Source organism: Propithecus coquereli, unplaced genomic scaffold (genome assembly GCF_000956105.1).
Source record: "Propithecus coquereli isolate 6110/MARCELLA unplaced genomic scaffold, Pcoq_1.0 Scaffold969, whole genome shotgun sequence".
Lineage (NCBI taxonomy): Eukaryota > Metazoa > Chordata > Mammalia > Primates > Indriidae > Propithecus > Propithecus coquereli.
In genome coordinates this window covers 31,315-44,293 of record NW_012156051.1, presented here as the reverse complement: position 1 = coordinate 44,293, position 12,979 = coordinate 31,315, and positions in this window count along the sequence as shown.

The following is a 12,979-nucleotide window of genomic DNA, read 5'->3' as shown; positions in this document are numbered from 1 at the left end:
TGTTTTTCCATTCTTTAGATACTTCACTTAGGAGAATGGTCTCCAGTTCCATCTAAATTGTTGCAAAAGGCCTTAATTCATCCTTCTTCATGACTGAGTAGTATTCCATGGTATACATATACCACATTTTGTTAATCTACTCATGAATTGATGGGCACTTAAGTTGATTCCACATCTTCGCAGTTGCGAATTGTGCTGCAATAAACATTCAAGTGCACGTGTCTTTTTAATAAAATGACTTCTTTTCCTCTGGGTAAATATCCAGGAGTAGGATTGCTGGATCAAATGGTAGGTCTACCTTTAGTTCTTTGAGGAATCTCCTTACTGTTTTCCATAGAGATTGTACCAATTTGCATTCCCACCAACAGTGTATAAATGTTCCTTTCTCTTTGCATCCACACCAGCGTCTATTGTTTTAGGACTTTTTAATAAAAGCCATTCTAACTGGGGTAAGGTGGTGATATTGTGGTTTTAATTTGCATTTCCCAGATAACGAGTGACATTGAGCATTTTTCATGTTTGTTGGCCATTTGTATACCTTCTTTTGAAAAGTTTCTGTTCATGGCTTTTGCCTACTTTTTAATGGGGTTGTTTTTTCCTTGCTGATTTGCCTGAGTTCTTTATAGATTCTGGTTATTAGCCCTTTACCATATGTATAGCTTGCAAATATTTTCTGGAGGAAAATCCATCCATTCCGTAGGATGTCTTTTTTCCACTCATTTTTTTTTATTTCAGCATATTATGGGGGTACAGATGTTTAGGTTACGTATGTTGCCCTCACGCCCCCTCCAAGTCCGAGTTTCAAATCGTAGGATGTCTTTTTGATCTGTTGATTATTTCCTCAGCTATCCAGAAGCTTTTTAATTTAATCAAGACACAATACAGGGTTTTTTTTAAAAAATTAGAGACAGGGTCTCACTCTATTGCCCAAGCTGGAGTGCAGTGGTGTGATCAGAGCTCATTGTAACCTCAAACTCCTGGGCTCAAGCAATCCTCCCACCTCAGCCTCCTGAGTAGCTGGGACTACAGGCAGGTACCACTATGCCTGGCTAATTTTTTTTTGTAAAGATGGAATCTCACTCTGTTGCCCAGGCTGGTCTCCAACTACTGGCCTCATGTAATCCTCCCACCTCGGCCTCCCAAAGTGCTGGGATTATAAGATGTGAGCCACCACACACCTGGCCACAATATGAGAAATTTTATCTGTGAATGAAACTTGACGATATTAAGCAATTAATTACTCATTGTTGTTTAGGAATGATAATGGCATGAATTATATTTAAAAAATAGTACTTTTAATGTGTCTTTTTCTTTGAGATTCTCTGCAGTATATACTGATTAACTGATATGATGTCTGGAATTTGCCTGAAGCTAACCTGGAGAAGTGGGGGGAAGATACTGGGCGTAGATGAAATAAGATTGACCAAGAGTTTATGATTGTTGAAGTGGGGTATGATCTACCTGTGGGTTTTTATAATACTATATTTTTTTAAATGCCCAAAGTCATCACAATATAGATTAATGAAATTAGAATTTCTGGTATGGGGCCAGGGCATTCGTATTTCTAAAAGATACCTTCAAATGAGTTTAAGCTAAAGTTTAGAGCTAATGATCAATAGGGCCTCACTTTTCTATTTCTTGAGACAAGAAGTCTGAAAGTACACTTGCGCTGATTCGGTTGCTCAGGGACCCACAAAGACAGCAAGGCATCCATCCTCCCGCTCCACCATTTTCAGCAAATTGACTCTGTAACTTCATGCTTGTCCCAGCACAGCTCCAGGCATCTCTATCACATTCCAAATACCACCACCTTCTTCTTTCCAATCTTTCCTTATTAGGAAATAGCCTTTTCTACAGAACACACCACCTCCAAACATTGCCTGTACACCTCATTGGGCAGAACTGTGTCAGATGTCCACTGCTAGCTGTGGGGGTGGCTGAGAAACCATCACTGGACAAAGGTGATAGCCACGATTGAAATGGGAAAATCCTGTGTCTATTCCCCTCCCCCCCAGGACTGAACATGTTGTTTCTTTGAACAAAATCAGGATTTTTGTTTTTGGGGGCTTTTTTTGGTTTTGTTTGGTTTTTTTTTTTTTACCACTAGGCATTGTTAGTAAGGCTGTTGGGTCAGCAATCAGCAAATCCAGTGAGAAAGAAGAAGCAGAGCTTCTAGGGTCAAAACCACAGTCAGCAGTAAGGATTGAATATGGGCTGAAGGGAATAAACTCATAACAATTGGGCCATATATTATGTCCAGGCAATTTTTGTACCTGTTACCTTGTTCAATCCTCACAACAGTCCTACAAAGCAAGTAACTGGCATTATTTCCATGTTAAGTATGAGGGACCAGAGATTTATGTGGGGGAGGGGCCAGGTGCTTTGCTTAACATTCTGATTGGTGGCTCCATGGAGCATTACTTTTCCTCTCTGCCATGGGTCATAGCTATTCTATGGATTACCAAGATCACTGTGGGGAACATCGGCAGGGAAAGGGAAAGAGGTCCATTATTTGTTCAGCACAGTGCTAGGTGTATTCCATGTCAAGAAGGGAACATATTTTGATTCTGGTCACTACACTGATGGTGGGAGATGCTGTCAGAGATGGGGCTGACAGAGTGGCTCAGAGCTGATCCTGCTTGTTATGAACTGAATTGTATTCCCTCAAAATTCATATATCGAAGCCCTAACTCTACCACCTCACAATATGATTGTGTTTGGGAACACATCCTTTAAAGAGGTAGTTAAGTTAAAATGAGGTTATAGAGTGGGCCCTAATGCAATCTGACTGGTATCCTTAAAAAAGAGATTAGGATACAGGGAGATACACCAAGGGCACACAGCCACCTAAGGACAACCCTGTGAACAGACAATAAGAAGGCAGCCATCTGCAAGTCAAGGAGAGATGCCTCAGAAGAAATCAACCATACTGGCACCTTGAACTTGGCTTCCAGCCTCCAGAACTATGAGAAAATGAACTTTCTGTTGTCTAAACCAGCCAGTTTCTGGCATTCTGTTATGGGATCCCAAGCAAACTAATACATTGCCATATACTGTCCCTTGCTGCCCATTCTGAATACAGCCAGTTCACACATGATAAGTGGGATCCTGCACTGACACAGGAGCTGAAGGCCTAACACTCTACTAGGAAAGCTGTGAGGCTTGGTGATCTTGCTGTACTCAGAGGTGTTGCCATACTCATCATGTTGCCAGCAGATCTGAACATAATCACAAGGAATGAATCTGATACGCATTTAGTTCCATGAGCTCCCACAGAGCCCAGCTCGGGTCCTGCCAGAACATCAAAGAAGGTTCCTAGAAGGCCTTTCTTATGCCCTGCAACTCCCCTCGATGCCAACAAGAGGTTGCCATCCATGGAGTCAAATAGCTGTTCTTTATGATGTCAACTTTGGTCCCCTATCACATTTTTTAAAATACCAGAGTCTTGTGACCCAATTCTCATCTGTCCTTCCTCTTTATCCTTTAAAATTTGAGTCTCTAATATATGGATCCTGCCGATGGAATCCTCTTTATCCCCTTTTTAAATAGATGCGTGTGGCTCACCAGCGTGTGTAGACTGAAGAGGCCTTGTGCATGTGCTCTGAACAATATGGGCAGAGAGACAATTTCCATTATTAAAACAACTCAGGATTAAGCCTGTGGGTGTTTTAAATATATACCATTAAATTTTAATCAATTTTTCATATATCATGAGAACATCAATTGAGACACTATAATCCTGTAAACTTACAAGTTGACACATGACACTTCTGCTTCCTCTGAAAACCTATTACAGACATACTAAACTTTCTCTAGGAAATCAAGGCACAGCAAGAAGGCATTACGGTTCACAGTAGATACTGTAGGTAAGTAAGAGTAAGGAAGCAACCTAAACATCTGTACCCCCATAATATGCTGAAATAAAAAAAAAAAGAATAAGGAAGCAGAACAGATCACAGGATGTCCCTTCTTTATTAATTTGATTATATTGACAATCAAATTAATGATTGTCATGCTTGCTTTCCATGCTTGCTTATTAATTATAAAATGTTTTGCAACAGATGAAGTGAGACATTCAGATCTCAAAATAAGAAAAGAGAAGTAGTGGAGTGGTGCCATCATTGTCAATCATCTTGGGTGTGTGAATAAGAAGGGACAGAAACAGGGAATAGGTTGTGTCCACAGGGGCTGACCTAAACAAGCTTCATTTTTCCCTCCGTCCCACCTGAGATGATTAAGTTTCCTGGAACAAGGTTGGGGAGTGTACAACCCGTGTGCTCTGATCTTGAAGTAATTCATTCATTAAGGAGAGAAATTACACCACCAGACGGCTAAGAAATTAGTGTAGCTAATATCTTATTTCACTTAATCTTTAGTAGAAAATAAATGATATGTGATCAAAAACCCTTTTAACTCTATTCTGCCTGGTAGAATTCAGAATATCTTACTCACTCATTTATTGAAACACCACATGTATTACTTGGCAGGCTTATTGGGGGAGGGAGCTCTTCCTTGATCTTTGCTTCAATATCCTCCTAAAACATCCGTGATGTGACTGAAAATGCATACAATGAATTATGCACATACCTGTGGTGGGCAGTATACTAAAGGTTGGCTCTAAATTTTTCATACCAGCTTAAATGAAAATGGAAAACAAGTTATTTCCATCCTTCAAAATGTCTTTAGAAAAAAATTATAGATAAGAAAATAAAAAGAAAGTACAGATCATTCAGTGTTGTTCCTTCTTAGAAGCTTCAGAGGGAAAAAGGTTGATGGGGAAGAAACTGTAAGAATGCCTAAAAGATTTTTAAAGTTTTATGAATGCAAAAAAATGTCTTTAGGATACATGCTACAACATGGGTAAACCTTGAAAATACTGTGCTAAGTAAAATAACCCAGACACAAATGGACAAACACTATATGATCCCACTTATATGAAATGTCTAGAATAAGTGAATTCATAAAGACAGAAAATAGAGTAGAAGATACCAGGGGCTGAGGGGTGGGGGTGAAGAGGGAATTATTGCTCAAAGGGTACAGACTTTCTGTTCAAGGTAATGAAAAAGTTTGGGAAATGGTGGAGATGGTTGCACAACATTGTGAATGTAATTAATATTATTGATTATACATGTAAAATGGTGAAAAATGGCAAAATTCATTGAGCTATATAAATTCATTAAGGAATATAATGGGGATTTTGTAGAAAATGTGGGGTCCCTTGTTCAAAAGCAGCAAAGACTATTTTTCCTTTCTTCCTTTCAGTCTCTCTTTTGCCCTGTCATGGTGTTTGTATTTGCTCTTTAATCTCATGTTCCCTCAGGTATGGGGACCCTCATAGCCCCACCTACTCTTTACCTAGGTCCTCACAGGTGCCCAGGGGCCCTGTCCTGTGGCTTGGCACTCTCAAGACCGCCCCTCCCTGCCCCCACACCCAGGCGCCCACCTGGGGGCAAGTGCAGCAGCAGCCACTGGGCTGCAGAGGGAAGGGGAGTCCGGGAGGGTGGCTGGGTGAGAGGGCAGCAGAGAACCTGTCCCAGTGAGGCAGGGAGGTGGTGGGAGCCAGACCACAGGAGAGCCAAGGCTCCAGGTCCCCAGCACGTACTGCATTGTCCCATCCGACTTCACCTACAAAATACAAATTCAAAGAAAAAAAGGATCCCAGGACGGCAACACTAAACAGCAAGCCCAGGGACCCATTATGAGCATGTGGCCTTGTGGGACTATACTGGTTGCAGGCCCATGAAGCCAGCCCTGCTACCTCGCCCTACCTGTGTGCCAAGATTTAACCTCCCTGGGACCTCAGTTTCCTCATCAGTAATGTGGATATTGAAAAAAAAAAACTCATAGGGTTTTTTAAAGACTCAAATAAGGTACTACAAGTAAAGTGCTTAGCAAAGTATCTGGCACAGTGTGAGCAATCCTTCCATGTTAGATATAATTATTAGACTATTAATAAGATGATAATTGGTATTACATTATCAATTAACTAGCAGTAAATATTATACAGGAAATATAAACTATGAAATACTTTATTAAAATAATGTAAAGGTAATATAATGAACACATGCAAACATAACAAAATATACAGTTTTGGATGAGTTAAGGTGTCCCAGTTCATCCCTAAAGCCCAAATGCACCAGCTGTTCACCCATCTGCAGATAATACCACCATGTTCAGAACAAAGTATCTCACCATTATGAATCCAACTTGGATAAAGTTGGTCCTGGTGGCCAGGCACGGTGGCTCACGCCTGTAATCCTAGCACTCTAAGAGGCCGAGGCAGGAGGATTGCTTGAGGTCAGGAGTTCGAGACCACCTGAGCAAGAGTGAGACTCAGTCTCTACTGAAAATAGAAAAATTAGCCAGGTGTGGTGGCATGTGCCTGTAGTCCCAGCTACTCGGGAGGCTGAGGCAGAAGGATGGCTTGAGCTCAGGAGTTTGAGGTTGTTGTGAGCTAGGCTGACGCCAGGCACTCTAGCCCAGAAGACAGAGAGAGACTCTGTCTCAAAAAAAAAAAAAAAGTTGGTCCTGGTGAGTCACATGTGGTTCCCAGAAGCTGAGTCAAGTACCTGAGTTTCCATGGCAACCAAGTATATCAGGGAGCTCCATCTCTCAGAGGAAATGCAGGGCGAGGCTTTCTCTAAGAGTCAGGCCTGGATGTTAGTGGCACAGATTGGTGCCTCTTTTCTGGGCACTGTACGTTTTACAACCACCTGTCTACATGCTAACAACATCTCTGAGGACGCAGTTTTCGTGCTTCCATGGAGCACCAGTGCCCATAGGTTGAGCCATCTCCCTTGTCACCAGCCCAGAACACATCCTCTTTGCCTCCGCCTGCCCTGACTTCCTCGTGGTGTTGGCTAGCTCTTCTTTTCATTTATCAATGCGCCGTCATCCCAGTACCCACTCTTCTCATTGCAGATATCCTAGGGTATGTTACATCCCCCTTCCCCATTTATAGGGAGGTGGGTGGGTGGTAGCTGGAAGGGAATGGGGAAGTCAACATGGAAGAAATTATAGTATGTTTGTAGGCCGAAGAGAATGATTCATATATGGTGTAAGGCGTGATTCAGTGTTAGTTTTCTCCATTAATGAGCCAGTTCTCCAAATGCTGACCTTTTAAAAGACACAGTGTTGGGTGAAGAAATCCAGTATGGGCCCTGAGCATTCCTTCATGGTTTTGACAGATATGCCGAGAGTTCAAAGCCCCACCCGCTCTTTACCTACGATATTTCTCAGGATTCTACTTGTAGGGAGCAAGCTTAGGGATGAGGTAACACCTCACACAAAGAGCAGGATTGCTTCCACTCGCTATAAATGCATTGGATCTCCCAAGCTCAGCGTTCATTTCTTACAACACAGCCCTCTGCATGTGTAAGCATCCAGTTCAGTCTGCCTTCATGGCTCCCGTGGGACTTAGAGGGCATGTAGAATCAGAGTGCACATGAAGTCTGGCTACTGCTTTTGCTGTGAATAATAAAGTCCCTTGTCTGTGACCTAGCCAGCCTCTGTCAATCTGTGGCAAATTAACTTGCAAGTTTGCACGTAGGATCACATTTCTGACTCTCCATTGTCCTTGATACATGGATTTAAGTGCATCAGTTACCTGCTTCCTTTTGCTATTAAGATAAAGGTCAACTCCACTAACATGGTGTTCCAGCCCCTGCATAGATTGGCCCTGTGCCAGTTCTCTCCAAATCTCTCTGCTCTTTAGTCATATGGGGGAAAACATTAGTCCCTGACATCCAGACATTGGCCTGACACTTAAAACTAGGCCTCTGTGTTGCTATTAACCTGGCCTTTTACTCATGGCTAGGCCATGCTGTTCTCCTGGTGGACATAACTACTAGCATCATCTAACCAAATCTCAAGTTCTGTAGTAGGTTTTTTTCTAACATCTTTCTGAAACACTATGGTTCCTCATGTCATGCATTCTCCTTCATTGCAATGAATAATAAGCCCAACTTATTTAACTACCTATGTGTTCCTGCTGCTCTTTGCCTGGAGCGTATTGACATATACACATGCTAGCCTTCTTTCAGTTTAGCAAACATTCCAATTTCTTTCCTGCTACATAGATTTTGCACGTACTGTTCCCTCTGCCTAGAAAACTCTTCTCTCACCCTCTCAACATAGCTAAAATGTCTCCATTTAATTAAGGAATCAATTAATTAGTTCCACAGTAAGTGTCTAACATTTACCCATATCAAGCACTGTGTTAATTTTAGGGAATTCAGTGGTTGGCAAAACCAGATATGGTTTTATCTCTCCTTTTGCTTACAGGCAAGTGGATAAGATACATTTAATCAAACATCACACTAATGAACATATAATTCTATAATGACAGTGCTCTGATGATAAGGAAGGACATTTCTCTGTGGGTTCGTAATAATAGAACCCTAGACTTGGTGGGAGAAACAATTGAATGACACTAGAGCTGAAATATGATGGATGAATGGCACATTCATTAAAAGCAGTGGTCAGTCAGTCCTGACTGAGAGCACAGCATGCTCAAAGGACCTGTGGTCCCAGTAATTGCAACTGGTTCAAGGAACTGAAGAGACTTTATTTGATGGGAGTGAAAAGCACAAGTAGTAAAGTGGTGTGAGATGAGGAGGCAAAGAAGTAAAGTGGCTGAGTACTACTCGGTGTGATTACTTAGTCTGTGTAATCAGATGACCTGCATTGGGCCCTCAGCTCTCCCACTTAGTAGCTGTGTAACAAGGCACAAGTTACTGAACCTCTTTGGGCCTTACCTGTATACTTAGGGATGATGATAACAAGATATCTTGCAGAATTTTTGTGAGAATTCAGTGACATACAGCCTATAAAGCACACAGGACCATACTAATTGACTACAGATGGCAATCATTCAGTGAATGTGAGCAGTTATTATTGTGACTATAGTGGTTAGGCAAGGATGGCAGGGCTGAGATCAGGGTGTGATGTCAATGGCACCCAGGGTACAAAATTACGACAGACACTCATTCTCTGCTGCCAACACTCCACTTGATCATGACTCTGAGTGTGATCATTCCCCTAAATTTTGTATCCAAATGCCTCTCTTGTCCCACTTAGTCCTGAACCTTAGGTAGAGGTTGGAGCATGAAGGCCATGTTAAAGATTTCAGTTTTTCTTCTAAGAGCAAGGGAGGAGTTTTTAGGTTTGTAACCAGGTGGAGTAAGTGGGATGTGTGTTATCTAATGTTTGTTTTGAAAATATCATTTGGGCAAATATGAATTGGAGGGAAACCAGAGTAAATTTAATAGTGGCCAGTTAGAAACAGTTCAAGTAGTCAAAGTGTGACATGATGAGAACACAGACAAGAATGGTGGTAGTGGAGATGGGAAAACATGGATAATTTTGATAAGTATATAGGAGAATAATGTTTAGGACTTGGCAATGAATAGCACATAAAAGTAAGGGAGAAAGGGCAACAAGGATAATGCCTCGATTGTTGATGTATGCAACTGAATAGAGCATGATACCATTGAATGGGATGATAACACTGGAAGGGAACTCGATTTAGGGGGAAGAGCATGCATTTGTCCATGATCATGTGGAGTTTGAGGTGCCTATGAGACATTCAATCAGATACATTGGATAGAGAGTTGGTTATTCTAGTTTGGAGCTGTGTTGATTGGGTGGACTGAGAAAGAAATGTCCTTGGTGGCTTACAGATGGTAATTAAAGAGGAAAGTATGGTCCAGATTGCCTGAGGGAGAGCATGGAGTGATGATAAGTGGCCTTAGGACCAAGCCCAAAGAAAGTCAAATATGTAATGCCTAGATAGGATAGGATGACATTACAAAGGAGCTAGATGAATGGCCAGAAATGCAGAAGAACATCAGGAAAGTCGTGACACAGAAGTGAAAGCATAGGAGTGTTTCTGGGAGGAAAGAGTGCTCCATGGTATCAGAGGCGGGAGGAAGGTCAGGAAATTGAAGACTAGACAATTTTCATTGCAATCCAGAGGTCACTGGTGATATTAAGTAATGAAAGACAATGCAGAGAGTGATGGAGTGAAGGTCAAATGCAGGCTGACAGGGAAGGGGGAGGTGAAGAAATGTCAACAGAGCACCTACAGAGTTCTTTCAAGACACCTGGCTGTGAAGGGAGGGAGAGAGAAAAGACACTTTGTGAAGGGATTCATATGTGAAAGGAAGGGTGATTAAAAAAAAAAAAAAGACAGTTTCCCAAGTTTAAATTTTTAACATTATATTAAGAGTTTCCTCTGTTTCCAGGCTTTGTGCTAAGGGCTTTACATATATTATGACATCTTCACAGCAATTTAATGGTGTAGAGGTTATTATCCCCATTCTACAAATGAAAAAACAGGATTGGAGAGGTTAAGTGATTTGCTTAAAGCCACACTACACCTAAGCGACAAGGTATACCAGTGTGCCACCGAAGACTATGCACTTAACCACTGCAGTCATCTATAATGTTCCCGTTGAATTTTGGCTGCTCCTGTAGGATTCCTTCAATTCTCCCTTTCCTTCCTCTACTTGAGCTGCATAATTCTGACATAACCAAAGGAACAGCGAGAAAACCAGACCTCCCAGCATCCTAGAGGGACAGAGGAAGTTCCTCAAAGAAGAGGAGTGGGAAGGAGGGGCGACATTTCCGGCGGTGCCCCTGCGCTTTCTCTCAGGCTCTGGTGAGTTTTAGGGGTGTTGACCTGCCACTCTCTTCAGCAGGTTCTGAAGGGGGTTGGGGTGGGGCTGGAGGACAGCGATTTGTCTGGGGGATGGAGGAGGGGTGGAGCGGACGCTGGAAGTTTTCTCTGGCCGCTCTGCCTAACTCCTGAGAAAAAGTCGCCAAGCTCAGCGACACATCTGACACTCTCTTTTGTTAAACAGGGAGACTGCCTCCCAGGGCTCCCATCAAAGGGGAGGAAGGACAGGGAAAGGGGAGACCTGCACTGTTTGTAGTCCCTGGGTATGGTCTTTTTTTTTTTTTTTTTTTTTAGACAGAGTCTTTCTCTGTTGCCCAGGCTAGAGTGCCGTGGCATCAGCCTAGCTCACAGCAACCTCCAACTCCTGGGCTCAAGCGATCCTCCTGCCTCAGCCTTCCGAGTAGCTGGGACTACAGTCGCTCGCCACCATGCCCGGCTAATTTTTTTTCTACTATTTTTAGTTGCCTGGCTAATTTCTTTCTATTTTAGTAGACTGGGGTCTCGCTCTTGCTGAGGCTAGTCTCGAACTCCTGACCTCAAGCAATCCTCCAGCCTCGGCCTCCCAGGGTGCTAGGATTACAGGAGTGAGCCACCACGCCCCGCGGGGTCTGGCTTTTTTAAGCCTCAGATAGAAGTGCGGATACCTGTCGAGGTGGGTTTCCTATTTTAAAAGGCACCTTCTGGAAGGAATCAGGCAATGCCCCTTTCAGCCTACACTTAGCAATGCCTCTCTGCTAGGCTCTGAGAACCTACAAGGAATCAGTGTCTGTCTCTGCCTTCATGTTATGTTACAGCCTTGAGGGGACATGCACATTAATCAAAATTAACATTCATGTCTCTGTTCACTTCTCTAACACCTAGAACAGATCTAATTTTATTAAATGAATGAAATAATAGTTTCACACACAACTCTAATTTTATTAAGTGAATGAAATAGTTGAAAAATGACACAATTATATGTTTAAATTATACTAAGCAAGATTTATTGAGTGCCTGCTGTATGCCAAACACTCTTAATTATATGTATTATTTCATTGTGACATGTGATATGAAGAAAAGGGATCTGTAGCGCTATAACAGGGTGACCTGACCTAGTTTAAAGAGTCAAGGAAAACTGCCCTGAGAAAATGTCATTTACAATATTGTGCAAGAACGCTAACGTGAGATCTATCCTCTTAATGAATTTTTAAGTGTACAATGCAGTGTTATTAACTACTGGTACAATGTTGTACAGCAGATCTCCAGAACTTATTCATCTTGCATAATTGAAACCTTATGCTCATTGATGAACAACTCCCCATTTTACCTTTCCCTCAGCCCCAGGTAGCCATTCTACTCTCTGCTTCTATAAGTTTACTATTTTAGATTCCTTATATAAGTGGAATCGTGCAGTATTTGTCCTTCTGTGACTGGCTTATTTTTATAGCACTTCACATTTGCCAAGATGTAGAAACAAACTAAATATCTTTGAGTGAATAAATGGATAAAGAAAATGTGGTGTGTACATACAATATTATGCATCCCTGAAGAATGAAACCTTGTAATATGGGACAACATGGATGAACCTTGAGGGTATTATGCTAAGTGAAATAAGCCAGGCATGAAAAGACATATAGTGTTATGATTCCATTTATATGAGGTACCTAGAATAGGCAAATTCATAGAGATACAAGGTAGAACAGAGGTTACCAGGGAATGTGGGGAGGGAGAAATAGGGAGTTATTGTGTAACGGGTACTAAATGTCCCTTTGGGATGATGAAAAAGTTTTGGAAATAGACAGTGATGAGGATTGTGCAATATGAATATACTTATATGATATGTCATTGACTTGTAAACTTAAAAATGGTTAAAATGGTAAGTTTTATGTTATGTGTATTTTAACACAATACAAATGTATCCAAAAATGGCAGAAAAATTTTGTAGCATTTTTACTTGCCCTTGCTCCACTTTCTCCCTGATATGGTGACAGTATTGAATACAGCAGCCTGCATCCCAAGTGCAGAGCCCTGGTACCTGGTTGTGGAGGTAGTAGAGCAGACCTTATTTGCAAATTATTGTTTTCATCTGTTCTAAACTGTCTGGTAGCTGGCTACCTGAAGGACTGGTGAAAGATGCTCCTCTCTGGCCTAACTTGGAACTCAGGGCAGAAAAATGTTGGGCAATTTTTGAAAACTTAATAAGGCAAACAAAAAAACTGCAGCTGCTTGAGGCAAAAATGACAGTTAAAACATATAATAGATAGCCTAAAACCTGGAAGATAAGCTGGGGAAAAAATGTTGTCAGGAAATTAGACAATTCAA